Source organism: Amphibalanus amphitrite, unplaced genomic scaffold (genome assembly GCF_019059575.1).
Source record: "Amphibalanus amphitrite isolate SeventyFive unplaced genomic scaffold, NRLGWU_Aamphi_draft 001015F_arrow, whole genome shotgun sequence".
NCBI classification, from domain to species: Eukaryota; Metazoa; Arthropoda; class Thecostraca; order Balanomorpha; family Balanidae; genus Amphibalanus; species Amphibalanus amphitrite.
This window is the reverse complement of record NW_024882509.1, coordinates 152,556-162,637: the sequence shown is the minus strand read 5'-3', so window position 1 is coordinate 162,637 and position 10,082 is coordinate 152,556.

Genomic DNA, 10,082 nt, shown 5'->3' with positions numbered 1-10,082 from the left:
CTCTCTGCCTCCTCAGGGGCCGGCTGGCGTCAGCACTGCACTAATGACCTGAATCTCGACAGCCGTCCGCGGTCTCAGAGGCGCGAATTTCGCCGGGAGCACGGCAAACGAGAACGGAACTTTAACAAAGGACCATTGCAGTTTGCTGGAGATTTGGAGTTCCAGTAATGGAAATAAATGCTGCCTTCATTTCCAGGTGTTCAGAAGAAGCTGGATAGTTGTCCTTGAAACATTCTTTAATTTCTAGACGAAGATATATGCACATCTGCGACACAGAACGTTGCTGTATGTATTTGCAAATCAAGTGACCTGACATCTTGGGGCGTTTTCTAGCTGATCTTGCATCCGGCGCAACATCTCATAGTGATAGCTTTGCGTGCTGTCCACCCGTCTCCCGACCCTTGCCGTGCCACTCCTCTCCTTTGAAGCCGTCTTCTGAACTGTGAAAAAGCTTCTGTGCCACCTGAACAGACATCTGACATCCTCTGAAGTCCCTGAAGTGCCCACCGTCGCGACGCCATCGGCACAGCAAACACTTTGAAGTCGCCGTCACGCAATATGTTCCGGCTGACATCCCGGCCAGGTAAACATGTCCACCGTCATCCTGTTCGCTGAGTAAACACCGCGTCTCCGGCGCTCATCATCGGCCGAGTGTGACGTCGTCTTCGGCAGGCTTTATCGAGCGATCATCCGTCTCGGTGTCTGGACGCTGAGGGCGGCGGCCGCGTGATGAATCGCCAACGCCAGCCGGCGCGGCACAGAGCGTACGTCAGCGCGAGTTAACGCGCCGCCCGCTAATCCAGAGTGGCACTCGCTCTGTTCACCGATCGAGCAGACCGGTGTCAGATCGCGGTCGCGCTGAAGCGATAGCGGAACCCCCAGGTAGAGGACCTGTCGGCACACGCGCACGGGCCGCGCCCGGCCGCCCGGTGAGGAATCCAGACTGGAAGGGCGCCGGTCGGGTAGTGCAGGGTTTCGCAATGGGCCCCGCTGTGCGGCCGCGGTGAGGTTCGTTAGCGGCACTATCTGGGTCGTTACTCGGCCGCGGGGTCGGCGCGCCAGTGACCCGTCACGTCGGGTCACTCGTGACGGTTTTATGGTGACCTCCGGAAGGGGACAGGTCACGCAAGGGACGCCGACGTGACCTGGCGAGCCGTGACCGGCGGCCGGCGGCTCGTGTGTCTGGGAGTCATCCATCCAGCGCCCACTTCAGCGGCGACAGCCGGTTCGCTGATTAATTATCCGGCGGCAGTTCGGGAGGGGTGACCGGCACGGCGAGGCGCCGTTTTCACGGAGGAGCCATGAGCTGGAGAGCGGAGCAGCCGCCGCGCCGCTGGCAGCGCCAGATCAGAGAGAGTTTTGGCCGCCGCCGGGTTACTCGGCGGCGCCCGGGCGGTACCGGCGAAAAACGTCCGAGCGAGTGAGATTAACGACCGCGCCGGACAGCCGGCGCTCTTCGATCTGCCATGCCAGGTGCGGCGGCCGCACTCTTTCTCCAAATGATGCGCTCTCGGCGGCGCAGCTGCGCCCGCTAACTGATGGCAGAACGCTCCACCGATACTTCGGCTTCTTTCTGTGACGCTATCGCCCATGCCTTTCATCACACGGCGATTCAGTCAATCGGTTTTGAGTTGCTTTAGTTTGTGCTTCATGGCCGTCGCCTATAATGTAGGTTCGATGAGTGCCATTCTCGTCGGCATTGGCCATTCAAGTCGGTTATCTCACATAGTAAGAATACATTTTACTTTTTTAGATATAAAATAGAACTTTATGAAAGACAAAAACATGGAAGAAGCATTTAGTAAGAATTTCATGACCATCCCTGAAAAAAGAAGCTTGTGACGGGCGACGGTTGCTGAAGAATGAAAACCGTTCCAATGGCGAGTGGATCCAGATTTGTCGGTCTATATTGGTCACATACATATAGGTACAATATGCGGGCCTCGTTCGTAGCTTAATGGATGGAAGCTGTGACCCAAATATCTTACAGGTATCTGTCCTCTCCGGTGGTCGTATATCATGACAAAATTATTGAGCAATTTATATATAGTAGGCTATAAAAGATCCCTTAAGCGCACCTGATGATATCGCTACGAAATTCTCTCCAGATAGCCCAATAGCCAACTTTTCAGTGAACGGAGTGGAATGATAACCAGCTGAAAAGCGAACATCAGATGGAAATGAACGATATGAGAATGGATGATATTTGTCTGGCGGCCTCAAACGTTTGAAGTCTTATCAACCTTACATTATCGCTTCCGTTATTCCATCAAATGACATTGATTGACTGCCTCGTTTGGTTTTGGTTGTGATATTTAGGTAATGCTGTAAATACCTTGCTCTACCATTTTACTCGACGATCAAACAACCAAATTGAGCAAAGCGGTGTTTCAAAGAAAGTCCGGCTTACGGTTCATGAACCTATCCTGCATTTAAACGATTCTCCGCAATTTCATCTCATACTTTTCCGCAACCACACTTAGAGAAGATACTAGAAATCCGGGAGCCCCATTGAACTCCAGCAACCACATCTCGGTCCAAATTAGGTAAATCTGTGCCGGTAGTGTTCCGCAGTTCGCCCCGGAACTTGGCTCGCTGGCAGCGCGGCGGTGCCGGCCGGTGCCGGTCCCACACGTGCCTCCCGACGGCACCGAACTTCCAGAGCTGCCGCGAGCTGCGGCCGTGGGCTGTTTGCCGCCGGACCGGGGCGGCGGGGGCGGGGGCGGGGGCGGCAGAGATCGATGGCCGCCCAGACCGGCGGCGACGCTGTGTCGTTGATTTGTCGCGGTACCTGCCTGCGGCGGACGGGGCCGTAATAGCCCGCGGCGCTGGGCCGGACCGGGCCGGGGGCGGACCCCGGGGTGGACCGGGCCGTAATAGCCCGCGGCGCTGGGCCGGACCGGCCCGGGGGCGGACCCCGGACCAGACGACGGGGTGGACCGGGCCGTGATAGCCGCGGCGCTGGGCTGGACCGGATCGGCCCGGGGAGGACTAGGGGTGGACGGCGGGCTGATGGGACGGCAGCCTGATACGGACACCGAGACGCTCCTACTGTCATTTGTTCAATACGGACAGGCGAAGGATGCTTAATTGCATTCACAGTAGCGACTTCTATAGTACTGGTGGCTTCTACGCTGTGGCGGGTTCTACACTATAAGTGGATCAAGACAGTGGAATATTTGCATAAGCTCTTCTTATGATAGTGCCTGCAACAATTACAATTTCGACGGTGGCTGCTTCCACATCTCTTAGTCGAATATGTTAGTTCATTAACGATGCTCCTTTGGAAATAAACAGTGCGACAGATAGATATATGCATGGTAAGTCCTAAGATTTAAGTTAGCAAACGCAACGCCTTGATTCTTGTGTGCATGCTTAAATTCATTTAAAGCTAGTAAGCTTGCTGCATTGTCTGCATACCTGTCCGTTCATTCATGCCTCAGATACAATAATAACGCCCATTACACTGCCTGTTTTGATAAACAGGCTAATCTGACTGAGGTACAGTCGCCGGATGTCGTGACCCCTGCTGTCAGAGACCGACCGGTGTGAACCGGCCGGTGGGAGTCGCTGGGCAGCCGATCATTAATAACCCATAATTTAATTTAGCTGACCCGACCACACTCCTGGTCATTGACCCCGAGTAATAATAGGAGGCGGAAGAAGATCACCTGTGCTGGGATCACTGGATCACCGCCGCGCCGGTGGAACCACTTCACTGAGGGCGAAAGTTGCCAGACGCCTCTGGTTAGCCACGTCAAAAGAGTTACTAAGTATAATTATGATCAGTCCTAATTGGCAAAATGAATTAGAGACATCAAGCCGGTTTCGAAATGATAAAGCACTCACCGTTTCACTGTCATATTTCAGTCGTGTTTAAATTTGCAGCGTGCATAATTTGGGAACACGGTAACAGTGATTTGCTTTCTTTGTAAAGAAACTGGTCCCGTCTCATTGTCACATCAATTCGCTGTCAGGATTCCCTGTAATTTGGCCGATAATTAGACAATTGGTGCGCGGTGGGTTGTCTGGTGAATGCTCCCACCGGAAAAAGCGTCCAAAAAAGGCTGAAATTGCCCCTGTACACAGACAATTGCTGGTTTATGTGCTTACTCTCCGGCCAAATTACCTGATAACAGGGCACTGGCCGGTATTGTCTTGTTCCGGTCGCCGCGGGGGTCTGAGTCGTCTCACAGACATCAGCTCCGATATCACGACACGCGGCAGGCAGCGGGATGATTTCTGAGCTTTCGTGAATCACGGTCGAGAGGAATTCATCGTCACTCTCTCGAAGATGGAACGAAGGCATCCGTCGGATTGCATAAGAACGGCAAAGGGTGGGGAAAGGAGCAACAGCAAACGAGGTGAAGTGGATTGACCTCACCCGGCCGGGCTAAGTGACCCGAGATGAGAGGTCGGCGGACGGGTCGTTATTCGGTGGCCGGGCGGCGGCGGCCGTTCCGGGCCGGCCGTGTGTACTCTACGGGTCATTATCGTGTCATTAGTGGAGCCGGCGCGGCCATTGTCAGCTGAGACGACCGCCGCCGGCAGCGGCCGGGAATCGGACCGCTCGGTGCCGCCGCCGGGCCCGACCGCAGCGTCGAAAACTAATAACCGGCTGCCGCCCGGCGCCCGCCCTCTAATGAAACGACACCCCCTGCGGCGCATGGCGCGTGAACCTCTGAACCTGCTCCGAGCCGGCGGGGAAACGGGGAGACGTGACCCAGCGCCGGGCCCTGGAGGGATCACTCAGAAGGCAGTCAAACGTCACCGGAAACCAGCTGAGTGGACTCGAAAAGTGCACATGTGGACTGACAATTGGGACTGACGATAGGGACTTAGCGATCAACAAGGCAAACATCTTGAAGCAGATGTGATGACCAGTCAAAAGTCCAAAATTGCCAGCATGTCCATTCTATTGTCGAGTGAACCAACACATTGTGATAGCCACTGCCTTTGTGGTAGGACACGCGACATAACTTTCCATTGACAGTGCCCACAAAAATAGTAAATGAATCTCAATTGCTGCTGCCACATTTCGGTTCATGGCCGAATCCATCATTTGAACGACCTCAGGCAGCGTTTCCGACAGAACCCATTCATTCTCTGGTAGACGTCCGGCTCTGCCGGCTCCCGTGCCCGGCAGAAGCTCTCCGCGGGCGCCCAGTCCAGTCAGCAGCCGCCGTCACGACAAAGACCCTCACACGGGCTACCTAGGACGCTATTCAGCGGCGCAGAAAGGCGGACTCAGCTGACGTGCCCGGTACGGGGAGGATATACCGCCGAATGGCACAGCCCGCCGCCGCGCCAGCCCCGAGAGCAGACCGGGCTTATTTCCGAGCTCTGAGCTCTGACTCAGCGCCGGCAGCGAATCGCAAACAACTCGGCAGTCGCGCACTGGAATGTCGAAAATGTCTGGCACGCAACAGCTTTGTGAACAGCCGAATTGGACAATTGATTTGATTTGCGATGTAGCACATAGTTTATTGGCTACCAGTTTGTCCTTTGAAATTTTAAATTTCAAAGCTTGAATGAACTGCACATGTTGGTTTGCCGTTACCAAAGACCTAGGCAAGGGATATTCACTCGCCAAAGTTACTAAACGTCCACAGTTCTTCAGCTATCATCGAACATCCACCATCCAGCGTCCACTGTCCACCGTCCACCGTCCACCGTCCACCGTCCACCGTCCACCGTCTACTGTCCACCGTATACTGTCCACCGTCCACCGTCCACCGTCCACCGTCCACCATCCACCGTCCACCGACCACCGTCCACCGTCCACCGTCCACCGTCCACCGTCCACCGACCACCGTCCACCGTCCACCGTCCACTGTCCACCGTCCACTGTCCACCGTCCACTGTCCACCGTCCACCGTCCACCGTCCACCGTCCACCGTCCACCGTCCACCGTCCACCGTCCACCGTCCACCGTCCACCGTCCACCGACCACCGTCCACCGTCCACCGTCCACTGTCCACTGTCCACCGTCTACCGTCCACCGTCTTCCCTCCGTTCCCGACGCAGATAGGGTCACATTCCGATCTGGTCCCGACCGCTATAAAACATTCTACTTATGTTCCGATCAAGCATCACAATCGATATCTGAAGATACTGGTCGGATTCCACGAGTGCGTTTCCTTTGTAGTACCAGGGCCTCGGCTAACATGTTAACTGGTGGGCCAAATGGCCCACCAGTGACCCGAAATGGCCCACCAGCCTCAAAGATTTGGCCCACCAGTAACTTTCCAAAATATCTAAGCTTTCACATTTTACATCACGACGTAGGTAACATTGTGATACAGACAGAGACAGAGGCCCTACTACATTGTTGCATTTATTAAAAGTAAGAACTTGATCGTCGTTGCCCGCCTAATACCATCACCATTCCCGGTTTCTTGAGACAGCCGTAGGTTAAGCCTCGGTCATACTTCACCGGATTGGACCAATGGACGAGAAACGGACGGCGTCCGGTGATGTCCGGGGTCCGGGGGATGTCCGTTCGTTTCCGTTGGACGTCCGTTTCTCATCCGTTAATATTCGTTCTTTGTCCGGTGGTGTCCAGTGTGCTCAACCTGACACCACCGGACATGGAACGGATATTAACGGATGACAAACGGACGTCCAACTGAAACAAACGGACATCACCGGACGCTGACAGTTCTCGTCCGTTTCTCGTCCGTTGGTCCCATCCGGTGAAGTGTGACCGAGGCTTTAAATTTTACGCAATAATCGTGAAAGACGTCTGCCTCTGTCAATTACAGATAGTGTCGGCGGCTTCCAGCCGATCGAGGTCTACGAGAGTTCTTGCAAGCTTTCCGATCGATCGAGTGGTTGCAGTCACATAAGCATCTGCCGCAGACCAGTCGGTTACAAGAAAAACTACGAATAAAGAACAGATCAGTTCAGACGGTCGGGGATAAGCCTGCGAGCGATCTCAGACGGCTCGCCGATAGACATGATATAAGCCAGAGTCAAACTAGAGGTAGTGTCGGTAACTTCCAGCCGATTGAAGTCTGCAAGCGATGTTATGCGTCTTCACGACCGGTATGATGCTTGCAGTCGCACATCTGACCAGTCGGACGAATTTCGAACCGTTCACAGTCAGCGTTCCAAAAATTTCTCATTTGGGCTGAAGATGACACTTAAGAATAAGAATGGATAATTTTCCACTCTCACATTTTGGGTGGCTAGAATTTTCCACTCAGACACCCAAGAGAAATCTGAAGCTTGGGACACTGATCACCAGAATTGTACATAACTTAGTTTTTTTTTTTAGAAAAGATTAGGGTTGCGCAGTGAGCTTGGGCTTTTGAGTCAATTCTTTTCCATGCGACACCAATAGGCTTAATGATCATTTTCAGAGATGTTGGGGTTGCTGCTACGACCCCCTTTTGGGGTTCCTGCTACAACTCACTTTATGTAAAGTATCCATGATAGTTGGATAACGACAACTCAAGAAACTCAAGATTACCAACCGATATTTATTTTAAAATTACTTTTAAATACACATTGTATTTTTAAGTGTATTTTTAAGTGTTTTAAATACACAGTGTATTTAAAAGTAATTTTAAAATAAATATCGGTTGGTAATCTTGAGTTTCTTGAGTTGTCGTTATCCAACCCACTTTATATATAAAGTTGCACTCGTGCTGTTCACAATTCCTCCCGATCCACCCGACAACGCCCGATCCCGCCCGACCGCTTCCGAATCTCCGACCAGTCGGCGAGCGATCCATTCAGGGCTCGCTGATTTTTAACATCCGACCGGCCGTAAGTTATCGTCCAAAGTTTTATAATCTGCGTCAATATTTTGTGCATACTTATGCGATTTTATGTGCACTGCCGGAGTATCACCACTGAGAGGGTTGTGGGTCCCTACTCTCTCCTCTCTCTGAAGAGTCGGGGGGGGGGGGGTTAATGCCATCCTGACGTTCTTTGCAGAATAAAGTGGCCGAAATCTGGGGAGAAATCCAAAATGGGGGGGGGGGGGCTATGGCTACGAAGGTCAGTCCATGTCGCTGCCCAAGTGGCCCACCAGTCAAAATTCCTTAGCCGAGGCCCTGTGTAGTACAGCGACAGATAACTTATTAGCTGACCGTTTTTGTGAACTAGTGCGGCTAACAGCCATGAACCTCTCGAACTACATATAATCGTTTCCATTTCGGACACGGCGAGGAGGTTACTCTTTGCCGTATAGAATACACAGATAGTAATGTTTCAAAACGTTCATATGAATTTTCATGTACCTAAAGTTTTGCTTTGCTAGCAATGTATCATGTTGTAATAATCATATTTTTCATATGCTTATTTATGAAATATGAAAAAAAAATAATGAAATATGAATTTGCATGTACCTAAAGTTTTGCTTTGCTAGCAATGTATCATGTTGTAATAATCATATTTTTCATATGCTTATTTATGAAATATATGTAGTACGTGCACCCGGACATCCTGCTTCAAGATGAGCCCAGCAATGTTTTCGTCCGACTGAAGTTCTAAACTGCGTATTTCGCCGTGCGCTCGACACGGCAGCACCCTAAGTAGATTTGAAGTGTTTGCCCACGCTCAAGTCGTCGCAATTCCGGACGTTTGCAGTGCCCTCTGGTGTCATCTCGGTTCAGCAACCGGCAGTGAACGGAAGTTCGGCAAGAGATAAGGAGTAAAAATTCGTGAAATTTCAGGAGCGCTCTCTTGCTGTTGTTGTGACTTCATTTTACGGAGGATTGGTGGTTATGTATGCACACTGCACAGCATCTTTCGTTCAATGCATGTACGGATCACCTGAGCCGCTGTTTATACTGGTGATCGGGTTTGAGCAACGACCACAAAAAGGCTGCTTGGAATCGGCCTCTTGCATATGATTGACGCTAAATTAACTTTGGGAAGGATACGCATCCATGCCATTCCATAGCTTCACAAATTACTAATATATATTTCATGCCTGATGAGCGTAATTGTAAGAAGCGCCCTCCCTTTTCTTTCCAAGTTGTAGCGCTTTGTTACGTCGCATTTTCAAAGAATCTTGACCCCTTTGAGTGGGCGTTTTGAGCCAGTTATCGTTGCTGATATGCAGATGCACGTGTGCCTTTGTGCAGGGCTTTACATAGATCTCCGCGGGGAACTTGGGCTGCCGCTCTCTGCGCCATTTATCTATGTCTGAATCGGCCAGCGACAGAGCGGACGACCCGGCGCGGCGGTCGGAGAGCCGACAGCGAGAATATCCGACCGGCCGGCCGGAGCGGACAGTCTCACGAACACGGTCCGGACGCAGGTCACAGCGAACAGCCGTCCGCGGCCCTACACGGCCACACGCGAGTTGATTTGCTCAGTGTCATTACGAGTCAAAGAGCCGGACACAAGAGTCATTAACAGCCATAAGGAAAACAGGCACGGTTTTTATGAGCGGAGTCTTGAGGGATTCCCTGCCAAACTTGAAAACAATAGGTGCGACCAGACATACAGCGACATGTCGCATCGTTATGGACCGTTTTTGATAACGAAGGCGAACCAATGTGACGCGACAGGATCAGGTGCAACCCATCCGGTTCCACTCAACCCGTGAGGACACCGCCGCTGCGCCTCGCTGCGCCGAGCGCCCGATAAAGAAAACAATACATAAATCTCCCATAATAGTCCGTGAGGCGGCGTCGGCGCCGACAAAGGTAGCGGTGGTGTCAGCCCGAACCACGCACCGCCGGCCGCGGAACTGACACGTCCCGGCGCGGTGGGTGGGTGGGACGCACGGGGACCCGTGAGGACAGATGAGGCGCCGGGGGAGCGCCCAGAGGATGGATTACGTCCACCGCATGCATACTTAGTGCGTGCGACACGATCGGGACCGGTCACTGGGGCAGCCGCGGTCCCCGGCCAGCCGCCGGCCGCCTGCTCAGGTGCTTTACAGTCATGGGATAGCGGTGTAATGGTGCCGTATTGCCCCAGTGACGTAAGATGAATTAGCCCCGGCCAGTGGGCAGCGCATGGTCTTATTTACTGGCCATATTGGCAGCAGGTGGGAGGTGGGAGAGAGATATTGGCTGTCTGGGTATTACATGCTAATTTTGGCGATACTGTGAGTGATT